At 41.1% G+C, this 20,851-nt stretch overlaps 1 protein-coding gene across 1 annotated transcript in view; it reads left to right on the plus strand.

Moving 5' to 3' along the window:
* Nucleotides 1-5,536: 5,536 nt before the first annotated feature.
* CASR (calcium sensing receptor) overlaps nt 5,537-20,851 on the plus strand; it is a 75,018-nt gene continuing 59,703 nt past the window's right edge. The window contains exon 1 of the mRNA XM_039388919.1: nt 5,537-5,586. The gene's annotated coding sequence lies outside the window, so the exon portion shown is untranslated. The remainder of the gene's footprint in view (nt 5,587-20,851) is intronic.

Raw genomic sequence — 20,851 nt, forward strand, 5'->3', positions numbered from 1 at the left:
ATAGCAGAATAGGATTTTAAGAAGAGTGCTCTTGGCTGTGTTTAATAGAGGGACAATGTTCTCTCTGTGCTTCTGCTTTGATATTCAGCAAATACCTTGGAGATTTTGTTTTGGTTTTTCATACTCCCCAGGACAGGATATTCCAGGGTTGCTCAACAACCTTAGGCTGCTTGAATCTGCCAGAGTAATCCTGCCCAACTGCGCAGATCCTTTTAAAAAATCTAAGGAAGGAGAAGAAACATTTAAGGATAACCAAAGAAGAAATGCCTATGCCTGAAAAAAGGAATACAAGAACAAAGATGATGCAGAGGGAAAGGAGTAAAGAAAATGTAAGAATGGACATCATCAGCTGCTTCCAGATCTGCACACGAGGAGCACAGACCCTCGCCAAGAAAGTAGAACATTTCAAAATGAGTTTGGAGGTGGTCCTGGAAAATGTACATGCAGAACAATTCTGCGATGGCAGCAGGGGGGATGGACTGGATGTGAACTTACTGGGTCTCTTCCATCTCCAGTTTCTATGAAAACAGTCACCATTCTTTAGCAATATGACAAATATTTAAAAAAATCATAGATACAAACTAAATAAAACATATTTAATAACAAGTTCAGCCAATTTAATCATGACTTTTCAACTTTTTAAACCAAGACAGCAGGGAGGAAGAAGGAACAGGCTCGAGATTTTTAGTCCTCTTTGTTTAACGCTAATTCACATAAGACACACCTTCATGAGACTTGTTCAATAACATTTGTGGAGCTGGGCTGGAGTTGTTGTTGGATTGTCCTCAGTCCACAGGGCTGCTGGTTTTATCCAATGCACTCTGGGTGCTGTCTCTCTCTAGAAGCTTTTAATTCAGATTTTGCCTTGTTTATGTTTCAATCCTAGCTGGACTAGTAGATTTGGTTTTGGGTAGTGTAATACCAGTCTAATCCTTAAGCATTTAGTTACCAAAAGCTGATTCCATTCTTCATTCCTGCACTGACCAAAACAACATGAACCGCCCTCCAAGAACAAATGTGCTCCTCCGTAAGGGATCCGTGTGTTGCAGATACACAAACTTCATGGTCCTCAGTAGGGGGAAAAGAATTTTTGGCTCAATAAACATAGAACTCATTATTTGAGCACGTGGTGTATCCATAAAGTCTAGCTGCAGAGAGGGGACTTGTGTTCCATGGGACAGCCACTAGACAGTGATATAGCCACATCTACACAGCAAAAGTACATCAGCCTCACTCCCCTCTAATAGCCCCAGTCTCTTTCTAGCGTTTCCTTCACAGCCTAACAGTTCAAATTTTCTCTGAACCCCTGTAAAAACTCAGCTTGCATATGTTCCTTCTGAGTACTCATCATTCAATCACAGCAGAGGAAGGCTTTAATAAAGTCTTTTCTCCAAGCTGAAGATATGGAACATTCTAGGGTAGAAGGAGCCAAGGATATGCCTTGCCTGTGGTGCTCAGTTTGTACAATAGAAAGAAGAACTCAGCCTTCTGGGTTGTCAGTCTTCAAACTATCAGTTTGAAAAAACTTCTTTTGTTAGCAATAAAAGTAGTTTAAGAAGTCAAGGAAGACATAGTCGTTCTTGCTGTCACATACTTCTCTGAACTTATGTACCAGGACAAAACAATGAAAAGCCTGATTTAGGCCTTCTCTTCAGCATGCCAGGCCTTGGGAAAAAGATTCCGTCACCAGTAACCTGGCTCAAATTTGAACTTCAGCTTCCCAGGCAACTGGCTCAGGGCACTTATATCCACACTCATGGTATTAATCATACCTCTGGCAAACACAAGCTGCATCCTCAGAAAGCTTTGTCAGAATGAATATCAAACTTTCTAGTTATCCCATCTGACTTTGCACCTTGACATCTAACCTATACAGCTTCTTCTATGACCTTTTCGTCTTCCCCAGCTACATGGACACCTGAATAAGGAACACCGACAAACTGGAAGTGGCTAACTTATAAGAACATCAAGCCTGTCCCAGCACCAGTCCATCCTCCTGACCAGGATCAGGTGAATCAAGCAGCTTTCCTTTCTGCAGACCTGCCCAACTTGAGAGACTTGACTTGAAAGCTGCAAGAGTTCTATTTGGGAGGTGACCTATGTCTTTGTCCAGATGATGGGAAGAGCTGTCCCTCTGCAGAGTTTCTGCAGGAAAATGCCTCTGTGGGATTAATTTGTCCTTCACGCCTAGAGAGGACTGCAGTTGGTGAACAAAATGTTTATGCAATGAGCAGTCTTCAATACTCTGCCTTACAAGCTGTCATCTGCTTTGCTCACATCAACACATTCTTTTGTGAGACTCCGTCACCTCATGGCACCTGCACATTCCCTACCCTGCCTACTCACTAGGAAATTAACTTGGAATAGAGAAAGTCATCCGCAGAGCCAGTGTAAGGTGGGTGTGTAATGCCATCCACCAGAGCCGTTATTCCTGACCAGGAATCACCAGAGACATAATCAAAAGAATCAGCAGCCAACATAACTTGTCCAACTGTGCCCTAAAAGACAGTCCATGAGACCCTACTTGCCTTAGTTCTGCTCAATAAGATGTGTTATATACATAAATCCTCAGTAGGTCCAACTGATTACATATGCCACTCCAATCAGTGATCTCCTCCAGGAGTCCTTCCCAGCAGTTGCCCACCTCTCTCCCAGTCTGTTTTTGACTGAGTTGCCAACATGCCTGGGCATCTGATGGTATGCAACTGAAAACCATATCAGCCCTGCAATCAAACAAAACCCTTGCAAGCTGTTTCTGAGCATCATTCTGTTTTTCTGAACTCTCTTCTTGTTCTGTAAGACTTTGTTTTGACTTACACACTGAATAGAGCAAAGACAAAGCCTCATGAGTAGGAGGTTATTTCATTGATAGCTCACTTTCCCAAGAGCTGCCCACACTTACAAGGGGAAGTGCAAACACTGAACCTGGAATCTCCCCACTGATGCCACAGGTGTTTTCCAGTCACAAGGGACCTGCTGCAACTTAACAGACTGGCTTGACAATACAGCCTTTGATCCTTTGAGGTCAAACCCTGAAGGCCACAGTGCAATAAAGAGGGAATTAAGTAATAAAAATAAGATATTTGGATTTTACTTTTTATTTTTATGCTGTATTTTAAGTGTTTATTTTATACGGCAAAGGCAGAGAGAAGCTGGATATAACGACTAGTTTCCAAATCAAGTCACTACTGAAACAGGATTGGATCCAGGGTCTCTACTAAAACTGTCAGCTTCATCTGCAAAGAGTAATAGAGTCAAAACTGCAATCAACTGTCATTAGCACAGGACTTGTAATGTTAGTATTTCCATGGAGTAAGTAGCTTACTCTTTCTTTTTCCTCCCACCTAATTCAAAGTAAAATGAGGCCATTTGAAACAAAATGAAGGATAATATGGATTTCAAAAGGACAGCATAGGTAATTCTCCCTCTGGAATGCTCTGTGACCAGCTGTTTAGGCTATTTCCTTGCTAACTGAGAGATGCGGGTTCAAATCTGCTTAGACACAGGAGGAACTGAGCCTTCTACATCCTGGCTGGGCTCCCCAAAACACTGGGATCTAACAAAGTGCATTATAATATGGTCTGCTTGAACTCTGTAAGTGAGAAAGAGGAAGAAAGCCTCTGACATTGCTCAGGCTTAAATAGAAGGGCCCTGAATGCATGTGATTGTACTACCTTGGCTTGTGTCACTAAGCTCTAGAAAGCAGAGCTGTCCAGCAAGATCACAGACTGTCCCTATGAGCCTGTCCTGCTCCCTCTCCATTGTCCTATTTTTGTTGGTGGAAACAACTTTTGCTCTGTTGCGACTATCAGGGAGAAAGAAGCCATCATAATGTGATGCAATCACAGATAACATGGAGCTACAATTAATTTTGAAATTAAAAAATAAAACTTTCTGTCACTTTGTTTGCTATTTGATACAACCATGCCTGAAGTACTGGGCCACAAAAACCTCTACAGCATAAATTGAATGGCTGGCTATGTGGGGGTAGTGCAGCAATGAATACAGCAGTGTCTGACTTACAGATGTTGTGGAAGAAGTTTTGGATGGTACCACAATCTGATACCTGACCTGGATCATTTGCCATTTTAAAGGTTTTGTTTTCTTTCATGTCTTCTGTCTTTGCCCCATAATTATATGATTACTTAAAATAATCGACTTCCTGTTCTCCTCAAGTTTCAGCACAACCAGAGAACAGCCTTAAAAAAAAAGTTTTGTTTCGTTGCCATGCTACAGCATAGTCCTGAAGAACCTGACTCCAAATACTTGGTGTACAAAGAAATCTCTACTGTTTCTTCAAACAAAATTTTATTTTGATTTCAGATTTGAAACATTAACGCTTTTGACTGCTGCAGGGAAGTGTTAGGTTTTCTTGGGTTTGTAAATCAAACTTTAATTTAATTTAGTAGGATATTCTCTGAATTTGTAGACCTTATACCTGGAACCACCTCCAATTAAGCATGATTAAGAATTGAGGAAGCTACTCTTTCACCTTTGCAATCAGTAATTAATTTTTTTTTAAAATCTGAAAAGTATTTGCGGTTATTTCATTATGATTGAACAATTATACTGTAGTAAGTAATGTAAGGATGATTATCTGTTTCTTAAATAATTAGTGTATTGCAGGAGAAGCAGGAAAAAAAACCCAATTATTTTTTAAAATTAGCTGCAGCCTAATACATGAAATGCTATTTGAGGACCTAGGTGACTTCAAGTCTGTGGGTAATTCTGCAATAATACACGGACTAGACATTTACTAAAGTTAAGTCTCATGGATCTCCTTCAGAAACAAAGGTCTCTGTCACCTCTTCAAGGTGAAAATACAATACACTTTTAATATTTTCCAAGTGTCACTCTCACCAGTACATTACAATTCTAACAACATTTTTGTTGTTATTATTTGGCAAATGAAAACTGTATGCTCAGGACAGATCCAGACCTGTTTGACTGGGCTGTAGAATGGCACCAGTGTCTGAGTATAGGGCTACATGCTACTTTTCCTTTAAAAAGCATGTTATGAGGTTGTTTTCAGATATAAACTGTATAATGATCCCAAAAGACAGTGTTGCTCTCAAACGATGCTGACAGACCTTTATTTTTTGAAAGCAGTGAAGTAATGTAAGTGCTAGCAAATAATAATGAAAACATTTCATCCTCTGCGTTTCCATTCTTATGATCCAGATAAACTGGTGGGTACAGCAGATCCGGAGCTGTACATATCCACACAACAACACAACAGTACAGAGCAAGATGAGGATTTTCATCTTCAAGAGATACATGTCTCTGGTGTCTTTACTGCGTGGACTTGAGGTACCAAGGAACAGCATATAACAGGTGGCCAGAGTTTCTCGCTGCGAGCTGGAAGAAGACCCAGCTTTGAAAAGAAAACTGAGCGATCAATGCTTTTTTTGTTTTGGTTTAATTTGGTTTTCCCTCAGTAGCGTCCTGCTGCAGGGTTATGTACCCGGGATGCCAACCTGTCGAGTGCCGCTGCATGAGGAACAACAGGACCAGGCACCAACGCCCGCAGGGAACTCGCATGCGGGTCAGCGCCCGAAGCCTGGCTGCGGGAAGGCTCATGGAGAGGTATCCGACTTCCCTGCGCCTCCTGGGCGGTACGCGCGATGCCCTGCCCGGGGCCGCCGCTACCTGCGGGCGCGGCGCGGGGCGGCGCGGAGCGAGAAGCGCCCGGGCGGGTCACCGCGGTCGCCGCCGCCGCCCGCCCCGCCTTGCGTGGCCCGTGGGAGCGAGCCCGGGTGCCGGAGGCGGCGGGGAGGGCTGGGACGGGGCCCTGGCCAGGGGTTTCTCTCTCCCCCACCCCCTCCTCCCCTCGCCGCCGGTTCCCGTGAGGCTGCAAGTGCCGCCGCGGCAGCTGGGGGGCCGGCGGGGGATGCTGCTGCCGCCGCCCTGCCCAGCGCTGGAGTAAGGGCAGGAGCTGGTGGCGGCAGGAGCAGCCCCGGCGACGGGACGAGGTGAGCGGGCCCGCGGTGGGTGCGCTCGTCCGGGAGTGGGAGCGGGGCCGGGGCGGGCAGTGCTCCCGCCGGGACCAGCCCGCCCGCGCTGGGGGCTGGGGGCGCACGGGGAAGGGACGGGGCGCAGCCTGCGGGGTTTGGACGGGCGGCGAGGCGGGAAGCGCTGCGCAGCGCCGGGGTCTGGCTTTGGGGGTACAAAAACCTGGAGAAGCAGAGCCCCCGGCGGGGCGGGGTGGGGAGCGAGCCGAGGGCGACGGGGGGCCGGGGGCATATCAGGCTGAGCCCAGCCGGCCGTGCCAGACGCAGACGTAATTCCACGGAGGGACCCCTCCGCCTCCCCTCCCCAAATCTGAGGCAGGGTGGTTTCTGATACATGTAGGATCAGGCAAAAGGAGAAGTTTCCGTAGAGGTCTGAGGTGTTTTCTCTGGCTGAAGTTACCTAGAAATAATATTGAGGGGAAGAACAGTAATTCATAACAAAACTTTAAAGAGCAACAGGTTGTTTTACTGAAATCACACGCGCTGGGAAAAAAAATCATCTCAGTGATCCTGATAAAAAACCAGTAGTAGCACTATCTTGCAAACCAATTTATAACACAATTAGGAGTTTTGGAAGGTCCTAGCACTACTCAAAACAAATCTCACCATATGTCTGAAGAGAGTTTCTAAAAACTAATGAAGCTGTCCTTAAAATCTTCATTTTTACTTACGTGGATACAGGATATGATACTTAGCATTATTTTCGTATGTTTGTTCGAAGTGTCTCCTTTTTACTGCTGTTTTTTTCCTACTTCAAACAGGTGGTCCATTTTGCACAGCCCTCCTGCTCTCTGTCAAGCTCTGTCCAAATACCATTTCTGTGTACCTTTCTGTGCAGCCCTGGTGCAAACTAGAATTAACGTTGTTGGACACCTTGCACTGGATTCAGACGAACAGGGGAGGAAGCTAGTAAAGGCTAGTAGCCCTCCATCTCCCAGCCATGACTAGAGCAGTGCTTCTGTTTGATCATGTATCACAGGGAAGAGAGCTTTGCAGGCTTTTCCTGATTTCCCCTTTTGAGTAGCGTCTCTATCACTGTCGGGACTTTTTTGCCTCCTACTCGAGTTTCATCAGCTGGTGTAAATGCAGATAGATGTTCTGGGAGGGGCAAGGTCAGGGGAGTATTAGTGAGGCGTTGCTTAGACTATTTCCCAGGCAGTGTAGTGCCCCTGAAAGTATTTATGCTAATTGTGGAAATTAGGGCCCTTAACTCCTGATCTTGATTTAGTCTGGGGCTGGACAGCTATGGACTCTTTTCACTTACTGTCCTATGCTTCTCACTTCACCATGCTGCAGGACTAAGCTCTCTTTTCAATGCAAGTTCCAGCCCCAGGAACACAATCCATTTCTGTTTCCTGTGCATTATCTGGGGCGTGGCCATTGATCCCTGTGTTGTGAACTCCGAATCTATAAATCTCTTCTAGTTGTGAGAGTGGAAAAATTAGTAGGATTATTATTAGGAATATGTTTACTGAACAGTGGTGAAGGGATCTGATGGCTGGTTAGATGAAACACTATTTGAAAATCTAGTTTACATTTAAATGATGTAATTGAAGCTGTTGAAAAGTATTTAGTTTTAAAGTAGATTGATTATGGCAGTTTGGTGATGAGAAAGCATAGAGAGCACCCCAAAGCAATTTCTTTCGTTCTAGGACAGGATAAGGATGATGTTTGGAGTCAACTATAAAATTAACACGGTTATCCCAACTCTATATCTAAGTATGTGTCAAAACTCATCACAGTATTTGACACCAGACTGTCCTGCCTGTAAACTCTCAGAAAGGCTAATGATGGACCGGGTTGCATGCAGGTAAAATTCTGACATAATTCTCAAAGTAGCAATAGAGTGATTTTCACAGTCGCACAGTTAACCTCCTGTGCTAAATTTAATGGCTCAATGAAAAAATTCAGATCCCAGATTTGTCAGTCTGGCACCCTTTCCACCATTCTCAAACCTCAATATTTTCTTGATATTTGATAATCTTGTTAGAATTGTCTTCTGAAATATGAGCAAAAATGTCAAGTGAGACAGATGGACCTTTTCAGTTCACTCCCATTCCATCTGCATGTTGGTTGCAAACTGTTGCATCTATTGTTGGTTGCAAACAACCTCTTCTGCATAAGTTGATAGGCTTTCTCAGTCACTTATTAACTGCAAGAGTGCGGAATGCTTTACTTGCACTAATTTGTGCCAATGATTTTGAGAACACTGTTGACACACAAGTAGACTGTGGGAGGGCATTGACAGAGAGGTGGTAGCTTTAGTACCAAAATCTTCTCTGCTGATGTTTCAAGGCTAATTCCGTATAAGCATATTTTTTTGTTCATCTGTGAAAGTTAGGACAGATAAGCTGCTCAGATCACAAAATATAAGAGACTTTAATCTCTTCATGTTTACATGAAATGATAGTGAAGGCAACAGGATGCAGTGACTTAACTGTAAAGTCGATTCCAGAACCTGTTCTGGGCTTGGATACTGACCTCAAGCAAACCATTTTCTTTCAGTTTTCCAGTTTCAAAAGTGAGGAAAATAACCATACCTCATGGGGTCTTATTAGAAATATCTTGGTTAGAAACAGGGGTTTCTAAAGCACACTGGAATTTCCATGCAAAAAGCTTTGTATTGCCTTGTGATATGTTTGCCATATGGGAACAGGCAAAGCAGGGGTTCAAAAGTTTCTGATCCTTTTTCCCACCACTTTCAGGAAGGTTCAACGAATTGTGCACAGGGTCAGTTGGCCACTTCTCTGCTCTGCAGCCTTCAGATGGTCCTTATAACTAGGTCCCCTGTGTCTGAAACCAGCTCTACTGATCTAAATCCATACTGGAGCTGGAAAGAAAACTTTACGCTACTGTACTTGATAATTTTTATTTATTAATAGTTAGTTTGGGGCACTTGAGTCTGGCATATTAACCTGCCTCTGCCTCCAGTGCCTGGCACTGGGACAGAGACTCTTTGGTGCTGAATACTTTGGCAGACAAGACACTGAACACCTGTTTGAGCGTTTGATAGGGGTAAGGCAGATTCTGATTTTTGCATCTTGGAAAACAATGTGAGGAGGGGGGGACCGTATTAAACAGACCTGTGACATTTGCAGTTGTAGATAACGCGATGTTCTCTTGAGCAGAAAGTGAGGGCTGTTGTGTTGTGTCCTCAGTTTGGAGGTAGATTTGATCCTCTGCTCCTCTGGACTTAGAGTGCAAGTACTCGTGGTTAATGGTGGCATTGTGCATGCTAAGAGTTCCAGCACAATGCACAGGGAGCTGGAATCTGCAATGACACATACAAAGAGAAGAAAAAGAAGACAGAGGAAAGAAAGAAGAATGGGGAAGAAAAAAAGAGACAGGAGGCAAGGGTGGTGATAATGCTAGCAAAGGGAACGGTTTTCAGTAAGCAGTTCTGAATGTGATGTAAAAAATAACAACTGAAAGTTTTATCTTACTACCCAGAGCCCAAATTCTTCCTTTGATCTCTGTACAAGCTTCCTTTTGGCATCTGTGGGAGATCAGTGGAGAGAGGGGAGTGTGTAGTCTTGAATTTGTGATGCAGCATGTAGACAGTCATGAAATGGAATTCAGTCCTCTCAAAAAATGATTACACAGCGTGAGCCAAGCAGAAGGTACACTCATGGTCCTGAAATAAATTATAAAAGCAGTCAACATAAAGACATCTCACAATCAAAACAGTGGGTAAGTTATCTGAATACTCTGCTCATAGCTAAACTGTTGGCATCTATTTTAAAAAAATTAACTTGGTGACCATGCTACTGTCTACAGGAATTCCTTGATGGACTTTTTTCTTTCTGTAATAGTTTGCACGAATACACTATTTTTGAGACTTTTAACAGTATTCAGGATCTAAAACCAGTCCGCTTAATAAATCAGGAACACATTAAGTCACCTCTAATGAGTAACAATAAGTTCTCTACAACTTAAATTATGGGATCAGTTCAGTAAATTTTCCTAATTAAATTGCTACCTGAAAATAGCAGTATGGGAGCTTTAAAAGATAGATAACAGATGCACCAACCTATCTGAGCAAACCAAATACACAAGAAGTCATTAAACTTAAGACAGTTGATTTCAGGATTTTTTCCCAGATGTTTAACGTGAATAATCAACATATAGGTCTATTCATCTACAGAAAGCTCACTTTTATTTGAAAGAGTTTGACTTTGGTGCCTCTTTTTGCCTATTGTGCTGCTGCTATACTTGGACTCTTAATACCTTGAATTAAAAGAATTGGGAAACTAGGGGGTTGGAGTTTCTTTACATACATCTTATGAAAAGAAGAACATTTAGGAGCAACCTAAAGTAAAATGTAATATTGAAGTGTCACTATGAATCATTCCTGCTGTAAGCAGCTTTGCTGGCTTTCTACCTTCAGTCAGCAAGTCCTTCTAGCACCACAACACATCTCATAGCAGTCTTCTGGGTTTTGCAAGCAATGGGGCTACTGGCTACTGACCTGTTACTTGTCTCCACTTAGGAGGCCATGTCATAAACCAATATAGTTGTCTACAGTATGCTCTGCAAACAAAAAAGAGAGCTGGTTCCTGCCACAGAGTGCTGAAGTTGTCTCAGGCAGACGAGGTTAAGGAGATGAAAGACTGTTCATCTTTCAATTTCACATCATCATCTCAAGGCAGAGTTTAACAGATGAAGTCCTTTCCTCAAAGAAGTACTATCTAACCTGGTTTTTGTGCTTTCTGTCCTCTGTGCTTTCTTTTTACCTTGTAACCTTAATCTTCTTGAAAAGGGGAACACTCATTCCCCATTCCTGTTTTTCTACCCTCTGGCTCACCCATTGCCAGGCATCAGTAATTGAGCATTTGCTTGTGAAGTTTATTTGTTTGAGAACTGCCTGTGTAAAGCAACATCACTGAAGACAAACTGTTGGATGACTGTAATGCTGTGGGGGAATTTCCTCTAGCCCCATTACTCCTGTCTCCTCTAGTACCAGCTGGAAGCATCAGGAATGGGAGCAGCCTAACTGTTTCAGTGAAGGTGCAACAGATCTGTGTCTCTTATGCTGGCTGTTAGTGTCAAAGTGTTCACCAAACTCAGGAGCTCCATAGAAGTGTCCACTCATGGCTGTGTTCACATGGTCCATTGCACAAAACTACACAGAGGCAAGGAAAAAGGGAAGCTGAGATCTGGTGGTGATGGGGTTTCATCAGTGAATTTACAGATTAGGGACTGAGGAATCAGGCAATATTGTTTGCACCATTGCTTCTTCCCAGAGGGAACCTTTAAAGTTCTCAGTGAGTACCATCTCAGGTAGACAGAGTACAAAACCTAACCTTGCAGCTGCTTCACTCCAGAAAGGCAAGGATCTTTTGCAGGTCCTGTGTCACATCTGCCAGACTGATGCACTTACCTGTGATTCTAGAGAGTCACTGTGTATGCAGTTTAAATGTCTAGACTAGTGCCTCAGTAGCTGGTGCTTGTGGCAGGGATTGCCTCTTTATTCTCATCTTCTTCCACCTTTCACCTCATTGCTGTCTTTGCCACACATAATGAGCATTTCTGGTCAGTTCTTTGGCACTGCTTGAAACCCTGTTGTGGAAAGCCATGACTGAATGGGTCCATGTGTATCCATGTGTACTACACTCAGTCTGCCATGGTAGCTGTTTTCAAGATGACCAATTTAGTCGTACGTGTTTTTAAATGCTTTGAACATATCCTAATTTGTACTCATTAGGGCCTTCTGACTAACCTGAGCAAGCCAGAAGTCCAAGCCCTGCAAGACTAATCCAGTTTTCATATTTCTCTCTTTTTTTTATATTTTAGAACATGTTTTACATTTAGCCTTTGAGGAGAAATTTAACTAAGCTGTACCCACTATACACCAGTGTTGCAGCTGTTCACATGCCACTTTTCCTACATGAGAATTTTGTGTTTTGAATTGTGGAGGTAGTTCTTTACAGGAACTTTGTGTTGGAAAGACAACAATCTGCTCAAAGGACAATTAATCTGTGCCACATATAAGTCCCACTGATATTTTACGCCTTCTGCATAGCCATATATTTTGCAAGACTGTCATATTCTTGCACAAATTATAAAATGTCATACCCTGCTGATGAATTTCCTCCATTCAGTGGCCTTCAGTCTAGGGAAAATGCACAGATTTATAAACCAAGCTGTAATACTAAATCTTCTGCTGCCTGTTTTTATTATTTCAGGGAACCTACCTACAGTCCTTATCTTACCTTAGGGAGGCAGCTGTAATTCTCCTGTTTTATGTATTGGAGATTGAAGGGGCTGGATACAGTTAGTGAATGACAAACTGAATATAAAAGTCTGGTTTCTAAACAACAGGTTTCTAAAAATAGGTTCCACTTGTTGTGTCACAATATCTTTTAAGTACATTACTCCATATGATGCCCTTGTCTAAAGCGTTGTAACGAGGTTACAAACATTAATATAATCAGTGGTGTGTGAATGTATATATGAATGTGTAAGCCTGAATTCTTCATATGATTTAGACTTCACTCTTTAACAAACATATTGGTAACATATTATGCTTCTTTTACTTCCTCAAACAATCTTGGGTTGAATAATTTTAGCAGCTAGTTAGAGTACAATTACTGCTGCTTCTATTTCTCTAAGCAGGGTTTGCATAGTTCACAGCCTCTGATATCATGTCCATTTGCATGGTCATTTTCATACCTAAGCCTTTGAAAGCATCAGTTAACCAGAAAGCTCTGCTTAATCGTAAAAAGAGGCCTTTACCCTCCTTCCTCCACAGCTAGATCAGATCACTTATTTTCAATGCTCTGCCTGGGAGCTTTCAGTAAAGAGATTTGAGCAGTGTGTCTCTATGAAGTGGTGCAGGAGACAGTGTCAGTGTGCTGACTTGCAGAGATGAGATCTCGACCCTCCAGGCTTAAGTAGCAGCTGGATGTCACTTCTAGGGGTGGAAAAATCTCTGTGCCTAAAGAGGATGATGAATATCCCAAGAACTTTTGAGGACCTGAGCTTTAGTTCCTCAGCGTTAATAACCGCAATCCCTTCCTCTTCTGGAACTTCTGCAACATTTGCAACACAAGTATTTGTTTTACTCTATTTAAGCACTGATGTTTTGGTTCACAGCCGTGAAAGGCAGAAGAGTTTAGTTTAAATTGAAAACTGAGGTTCAAATGGAAACTACACTGTACCAAATCACCAAGGTCATAGGTACATTCTTGCTCTGACCACGGATGCATCAGTAATTCTGTGGCTGGAATCTGACACAAGCAGAATCTGTCACCATATACTGGAAATAGCCAGAATGAAGCAGATTAAGTTTTTGGTAGTTGTTTTGCTGTAGTTATTTTCACTTCTTTCATAGAGTCTATTTCAGTTTTCAGTTGGGGCACTGAAGTATTTTGTGAAGGACAACAAAAATTGGACACAAGGCACTCTTAATGGGAAGAAGCTGAACACAACTAGAAATATCAATATTCTGGTCATTGTCATAGGTGAACAATATGGAGAGAAGTGCAGTGTTTCTCCACGTTGTTGGACTTCCTCTGTGCAGTGATAGAGTTGAAGGTATTCAGGTAGGGGCCTGATCTAGCCATTTGTCGCTACTTGTCAAAGTAGCTGGGATTACTCTAGCTGAAGTAGGACATGTCTGACATTATATCATCAGCACCGTAGCTGGCAGCACGGTGTGATGAGAGATGCTGCAGTGTTAGCACTGAAACCAGCAGTAGTGAGAGGGCCTGGAGCAGATGTGGGGAACTGACAAGAAGCAGGAGTGGGGGGGAAGTTGAGACAAGCGCAGAGCTGGCACTGTCTGTGTTCTCACAGACCCGCCTAAGGGAAATGGGGGAAGAACATCCTTCCTTGCACAGCTGTTGGAGTGAACAGGGTCAATGAGGTGAAACAAGGGGCTGTGAATCTGAGTGCTCCGCATTTGTTATTTGTGTGAGGATGAGACGCTTTTCCTATATAATGTCTGGTTTCTTTCTCCCCTAATAATTTATTCCTTGCATTGTACATCAGTATGTTATTTGTAGAAACAGACTTATTGTCTGTAAATGACATTGCAGCATAGCACTTAATTTCCATTACTCTAGGTAGTGACTATTGTTAGTTATAGCTGCATATGATATTTTTAAGAACCTCTAGGTTGGTGACAGTGCCTGGCAAATGACGCTAAAAATCCCAATGACATCCTGCAAGAAGATACTATTGATGAAGATTATTACTCAGGAACAGATTATTTTAATGCCACTATATCAAAATAATATAAATTACTTACTCTGAAATTACATATTTTTCCTAAAAGTTTTATAGTTTTGCCAAAATATCTCTCCTATAAGCAATGCCATGATATTGTTAGTGTTCACAGTTTGTAAAGTAAAATCTTGTTCTGAGAGGGGATTCTTAGTAGTCTCATTTTCTTATTCGATATGTCTGTTGTGATATTTATCAAGGTGATAGCTGCAGTTACTAAAGACTAAATCAAATCTTGGTGCTGTACTTTTAATTAACATTGCAAAGCCATCACAGCTGACACAACAGTTTGTATCCCCTCTCTTCACATACCTTGCCCGAAGAATTAATGACGTGTAACTGAGAACTGAGCATTGTTGACAGTTGTGCCAACAACCTGGGCGACACAGAAGGGTGTAGGAGACGCTGAGAGAGAGTGCAGTTTGTTCTAACAATCTGCTGTTGCTGTTAGCAGTTTGCAAACTGGCAGGTAAGTTTGGAGGGATATCCATTAAAAACAATAACATCTTGTAAATTATAAAGAATATGCTTGCACACAACACATGTGGAGTATTAAGATTTTGTTTTTATAGGCAGGGTTTGAAACAACTCTACATTATATGGCTTTGTTTGAAAGCTCTGCTTGCAGTAAATCAGAACACATTGAAATAGCTGTCCCAGAAATAAGAAAGGTTGGCTTGATAGAGCCAAGATTTGAACATACAATTCCAGACAGTTAGAAAAGTTGACAACACCTTGGCATCCAGATACTGTCTTTCATCCAAATATCTGAAAGAACTTTTAAAAATGTCTAATTACAGCATAACAGGTTCTCATTTTGTATCAAGGACTGTCAAAGTAGAAAAAATACACAACTGTAATTTTCAGGTTCAGATTTCTATTGTTGGGTACTTACATTAATATTCATGTCATTGATCCAAATATAGGTTTAGATGGCAACTTGCATTCAAATTTGAAAAATGATCTGATTTCCAGGCCCAGAGATTAAAAGGAGGAGTTTTTGATGAGCATATGAATCATGTAAATATTTTGTTTCTCATTGGGATTTGGTATTTTAAGTTTCTTCGTTTCTTTTGCTAATTTGTCTCTGGCTTTAGCCAGTAATTGCCAGCTAACATATCTCTGTGATGGTTACACTAATATTAGGCGACCATCTTCAGAAGCAAAGCAAAAATAAAAATTATTCAAGTATATAATAACCTTATAACTAGGAAGGAAAGAGAATTCATAATTCTTAATTAAGCATGTAACACAGCAGTGCTGATGTGTACCTAATAATGCACATTTCCTCCTAAGTGAAGTATTTTAGGTGAGCAAGAGTTCACATCCTGTTGGGGAAAGGGATTATGAGATCCATACCTCTTAATTAAGAGAACATGATTTCAATAAAGTAGCTGACAGTGGGGTTAGATAACTTGTGGCTCTCATCTTTCCATTTCGGTGCTGTGGGCTGATAGAAATTGAAAATGAATACAGTGGGATCATAGAATGGTGTGGGTGGAAGGGACATTAAAGATCATCCAGTTCCAATCTCCCTGCCATGGACAGAGACACCTTCCACTAGTCCAGGTTGCTCAAAGCCCATCTAGCCTGGTCTTCAACACTTCCAAGGGTGGGACATCCACAACTTTGGGCAACGTGTTCTAGAATCTCACCACCCTCACAGTAAAGAATGTCTTCCTAATATTTAATCAAAACCTCTTTCTGTTTAAAGCCATTTCCCCTTGTCCTGTCACTACATCCCCTGTAAAAATCCCTCTCCAGCTTTCTTATAGCCCTCTTTTTTACTGGAAGATCGCTATATGGTCTCGCCTCAGACTTCTCCAGGCTTCTTATGTTGGGGTCCCTGGGGCTGGATGTGGTATTCCAGGTGGGGTCTCATGAAAGTAGACTAGAGGGGGAGGATTACCTCCCTTGACCTGCTGGCCAGTCAGGATGTGATCAGCTTTCCGGGCTGGAAGTGCACATTGCTGGGTCATGTCAGTCTTCTCATTCACCAACACCCCCAAGTCCTCCTTGAGCTGCTCTCGATGGCCTTGCCTGCACACTCTGCCTGCCTTGCCTGTATAGCCTCTCTGCTTTGCCTGTGTACCTTGTCCAGTTTAAATTTAAGTACTTTAAGTTAATGTTACGGCGTTGTTCCATCCAAAAAGTTTAGGGAGAACAGTTTTTAAGTTGAGATGTTTCTAAAATTCAGAGACCTATTTCCTCAGTACCAGCCAGCTCCCTTAATGTTTTCTGTACCTGGGAAGAATACCTCTGAGAATTAAAATCCATCTTCTCCTAGTGGTCCTCAGCTATGAAATACCCTGTTGGAACCATAGGCAGGTGCGTGATACATAGAATAGTCCTGTAGCTACATTGTGTCATGCAGGGCTGGGGCTGGCCTTCCTTTGTTACTGGATTTCGGCAGCTGCAAAGATGACATAAAGCTATTTTTGTTTCACCTCTGCTGGTCTTATGCCAAGAACAGCTTGGAGAACCTGAGCATGACTTGTACAGCAACATTTACTAATGTGTAATTATTCATTGCAGCACATAGTCTCTTCTCAGTCAACTGTTTAATCTATGGGTGGTAACATGCTTCTGCTGTCTTTAATTCTTATTAATAAAGCAATAAAATCCTTATCTGCATGGATTGTGTAGGTCTTAAAGAGGCAAAAAATAAACCCCTCTTCCACAGTTTATTAGTTTGTAAAGCTCACTGTAGTCCTGACATCTGTCTTTAACACAGTGTGTGTTTACAGCGCAACTTAAATGGTTATGACTAATAATTATATATAAAAATATACAGATGCCCTTACTCTGAACAAAATTCATAACTATATAAAATTGCAAACCTTACTCGCTATACCTCTGTTTTTCCTAAATGCCTGAAGAAACAGAAAGTATCTTGTGGTTCCTCTGCAGATTGCTAACTGAACTGTCCTTCTCACGCTATTTTCTGGGACCATTTCTTCAGAAATATTCTGCGTGTTCCAAGACTCTACACTGATACATATAAAACTACAATAAGAGATGCCTGATATGATATTATTCTAGGAATACTCTATGACTTTGTAAATACAGATTGCATGATAAAGTGAACCTCAGCTAGTTGAAAAATCAAAAGGTCATTCTCTTTCATTCTATACTCAGATGAAAAATTAAAAAATGGATGAATAGAGCAGCACAGATTTGAGCTCATGTTGTGGAGCTGAGTTAATTATTTCTTCAGCTCAGTCCTAGTTCATGTGCTGCCATGACTGAAGTTATTTCAGCTCATTTTAACAAAATAGCAAAATAATCATTCAGGTTCAGCTGTGATTGAGGAAAAGCTCTGCTCCCTGGCTACAGGGTGATTTAATAATGCATAAATAATCAGATAATTACAAATTGAATATAGGTAATATTCAAAGCAGGTTCTGAAATTTTAATTAGCTTTACACAGATTTGAATATTTGTTTAGAAATTTGTATCAGGAACTAATTTACTTTGCAGTTTTTCATGTAATGTTTACTATTCCATAGTCTTAAATTATTATTAGTTTAGAAATTAGAAAGCATGTACACAACTGTTGGATCCTTTTATGGTCACACAATATCAAGAGAAAGAAAGTTTCTCAAATGTTGTTTGTCTGGACAACACTTCTGTACTCGTAAATTAGAACAGAGTTTGAACCTTTGTTCAAAGCTCTACCCTTTTAATCCACCTCCTGGTTTCTGGTGCTCTGCATTTTTCTCACACTGCCCCTACGTTTCCTTTTGTCACATCTTTCCCACATTGGTAAGTTTGATTCATTCAATCCTCTTACTGTGTGGTTTGCAAAGCATATTTGGAGGTTCATGTTCTGCAGGTGAGAGATGTGTTCTTCAGCCCAAGTTAAAAGTCCAGTTTTCAAGACTTGAGCTGGGCATCTGAGCAGACTGCCACTGTGTTCACAAAAAACCCAGCAGATTCTTGTGGTTCTGTGTGAATAGGGAAGAGGGAGACTGAGAACGTTTTGGATTATACTGCTCTGAAGGAGAAATGAGGGTGGGATTTGACAGAGAAAATGAAGTTATGTAAATCAAATTGTGGAAGCATATAAAAGTTGTATCAGGAAAGTTCTTCCTTTCAGGTAATTTCTTAAGTTCCTATTAGCTGCCTTTATTCAGCAATTTGTTTTGATGGAGTTATACCAGAAACAGGTCTATATTTATACACCTGCATATTTACAGACAGGTCTAAATAAAATACTCCGGCTTAGGGAAAGCTGATCCAACTGCAGTGGGTGATCCATTTCAACATGTATCAAATGCATTAACAGTAAATGGTGCTTAAACAGATGCCTGTCACAGAGCCTGAACTTTTTAAGATGATGGGCCTGTGTAACCATACTGGCTTGGAACCTGTGTCCTTGCAAATGAGACATCAGGGTTTTTTCCCTAAAAACTGTGTTGTTTTAAAGCTGCAAGTAAAGACTATTTTGCTTATTTTCACTGGGCTGACATGATGCAAGCTTTAATCAGCATGGCTAGATCCCAGAAGATGCAGCAAAGCTGAGAGTCTTACTAGGAAGGCCAAAACCAGGAACAGGAGGCTGACAGACACACTGACAAAGCCACACTGATGGTTTATGTGTTTTTAAATACGTAAATGCATTAAATACCTGAATATAAACATATGTTTATAAATTCAGAAATACTAATCACACAAAAAATATGAACAATGGTGGTGTCTGATTCATAGTTCTTGATAGAAGATATGATGACAAACACACATGGTAAGAACAATTGAGTGAAAAATGCCTCACCTTTGACAAAGGAAGAGTTGAACTTGGGTTTCTGGATTTCAGCAGAGCAATCCTCATTTTTTTGTCTCCTAGGTACAGTTTGAGCATTGATTCTTCCTGATGGTCTTAATGTGTGCACAGTAATATGTTTGGGAAACTTAACCAACTGCATGCTACAGTCAGAATAGACAGAAAGTTAGTGTGGGGTTTTAAAAACACTCTGAATGTGTATGTCATTCAGTGGAAAATTTAAACACCAGTGAAAATTTACTGGCCCAAGAATATAGCAGGCTTGCAAAAATGTTTTTTTTTAAAAAGTAATGAGGCATAGTCATGGCAGTAAGAATATTCATTGCTAATGATGAGACTTACTGTTAGAAATATGAAGTCCTTTTGCCTCAGTGCTTAAATAGCTTATAACTGTTGGAGATGATGATGGGACCTCAGGTGGGAAGCTAATTGTCCCAGCTCAGTCTATCTTGTTCTGAAATGAGCAGTGATGATTTCTTTTGGAGAGAGAACTTGGGCAAATTATATAATATACAGGTATGAATCCATTGTTTTTTCTGTATCTGTACATAAATTTTGGTGTATACTGTAATACTGGGATGCTGATAACAAAAACAATATGCTCTTATATGTTCACTTCTTAATAATCTCTCTCTGAAATGAATGATAGAATTTTTTTCCTGTCTCTCCAGAAAGCTCTTTGCTGACTTCCTCTAAACTCTGAAGACACAGTCCCTTGATACTGATGTTCCAGACAGAGCTATTAGCGCTGAGCCTCCAGACAGAGAAATTGAATTTTCAGGCTCAATGTTGTAAGGCTTCAAAGAGCTGAAGGCATGGAGAGAGACTGGCATGAAATAGTATACTTCTCCCAGTTTCACTTTAGGGAAATTAGATAAACATTTATAAATAAAATCGTGAAAGTATTTTTTTTAAAATTAGATGTGTAAGCATTAGCTGTTCATTAGTTCTTCCACTTGCAAATAAATTGTAGCAGAGAATAATTTGTCTTCCAAGAGTGTGGTGGCAAGGATTAATTTAATGTTTATTAGGAAGTCTTAGATCCTTGGAGAGAAGCTATGTGAGGAGTATGCAGTATCATTATCATAATTTTATATATAATAATATTCTGTTCTTTTATTTTACTGAGGAACAGTTATTCAGTCTCAACATCCTCCATCCTCCACAGAAGAGGTCAAAGCTAATTATTGTCTATTTATGGGCTAGAGAAGCAGACATTGCACAAGTAAATGACTGAGCAAGAAATGAAGCTGGCAAGAAATTAGGCATATACAGTGAGCACTGGAAATCTCACTGATACAGTTGTTTACTGAAGTGCCTCCATCTACTGTTTTCTTAGCGATGTTTCTATTGCTAATGGGCTGAGCTCAGAAAGAGGTTACAAATGCTAATGTAATTTTGTGTTCTCCTTAATTCCTAATAGGGGGTGCTTTGTTTTGTTTGAAATTGTTTCCTTCATCTTTGCAAATAGCAAGAGAGGTGATTATACTGTCTTCTGAAGTTTTAGGAACAGTCTGCCTTGACATTTTATAATTTGGGAAGGTGATTTTGCTGAGTCTTTAGCAAAGGTCTTTAACAATGTTGTCTGACATAATCAAGATCAACAATAAAAGGGTTGAATGATTTGACGAAAGTTTGCTGCTCCCAGTCACTTCGTAAATGTTTGTTGCCTTGACTGTTGTGGTGCTACTTTTTTAATGCCGGTCTGATATCTTAAAAGAGTTTTCTAGTTTATAGAAATCCAGATTTGCTCAGGTGCATTTCTGTGGTACACCTTTGGTCTGTCTTTTCAATATTGGGAAGGGAGATCTATCGATAGATTAATTTTAAG

This window comes from Pipra filicauda, unplaced genomic scaffold (genome assembly GCF_003945595.2).
Source record: "Pipra filicauda isolate LSUMZ 115617 unplaced genomic scaffold, ASM394559v2 scaffold69_size3009148_pilon, whole genome shotgun sequence".
Lineage (NCBI taxonomy): Eukaryota > Metazoa > Chordata > Aves > Passeriformes > Pipridae > Pipra > Pipra filicauda.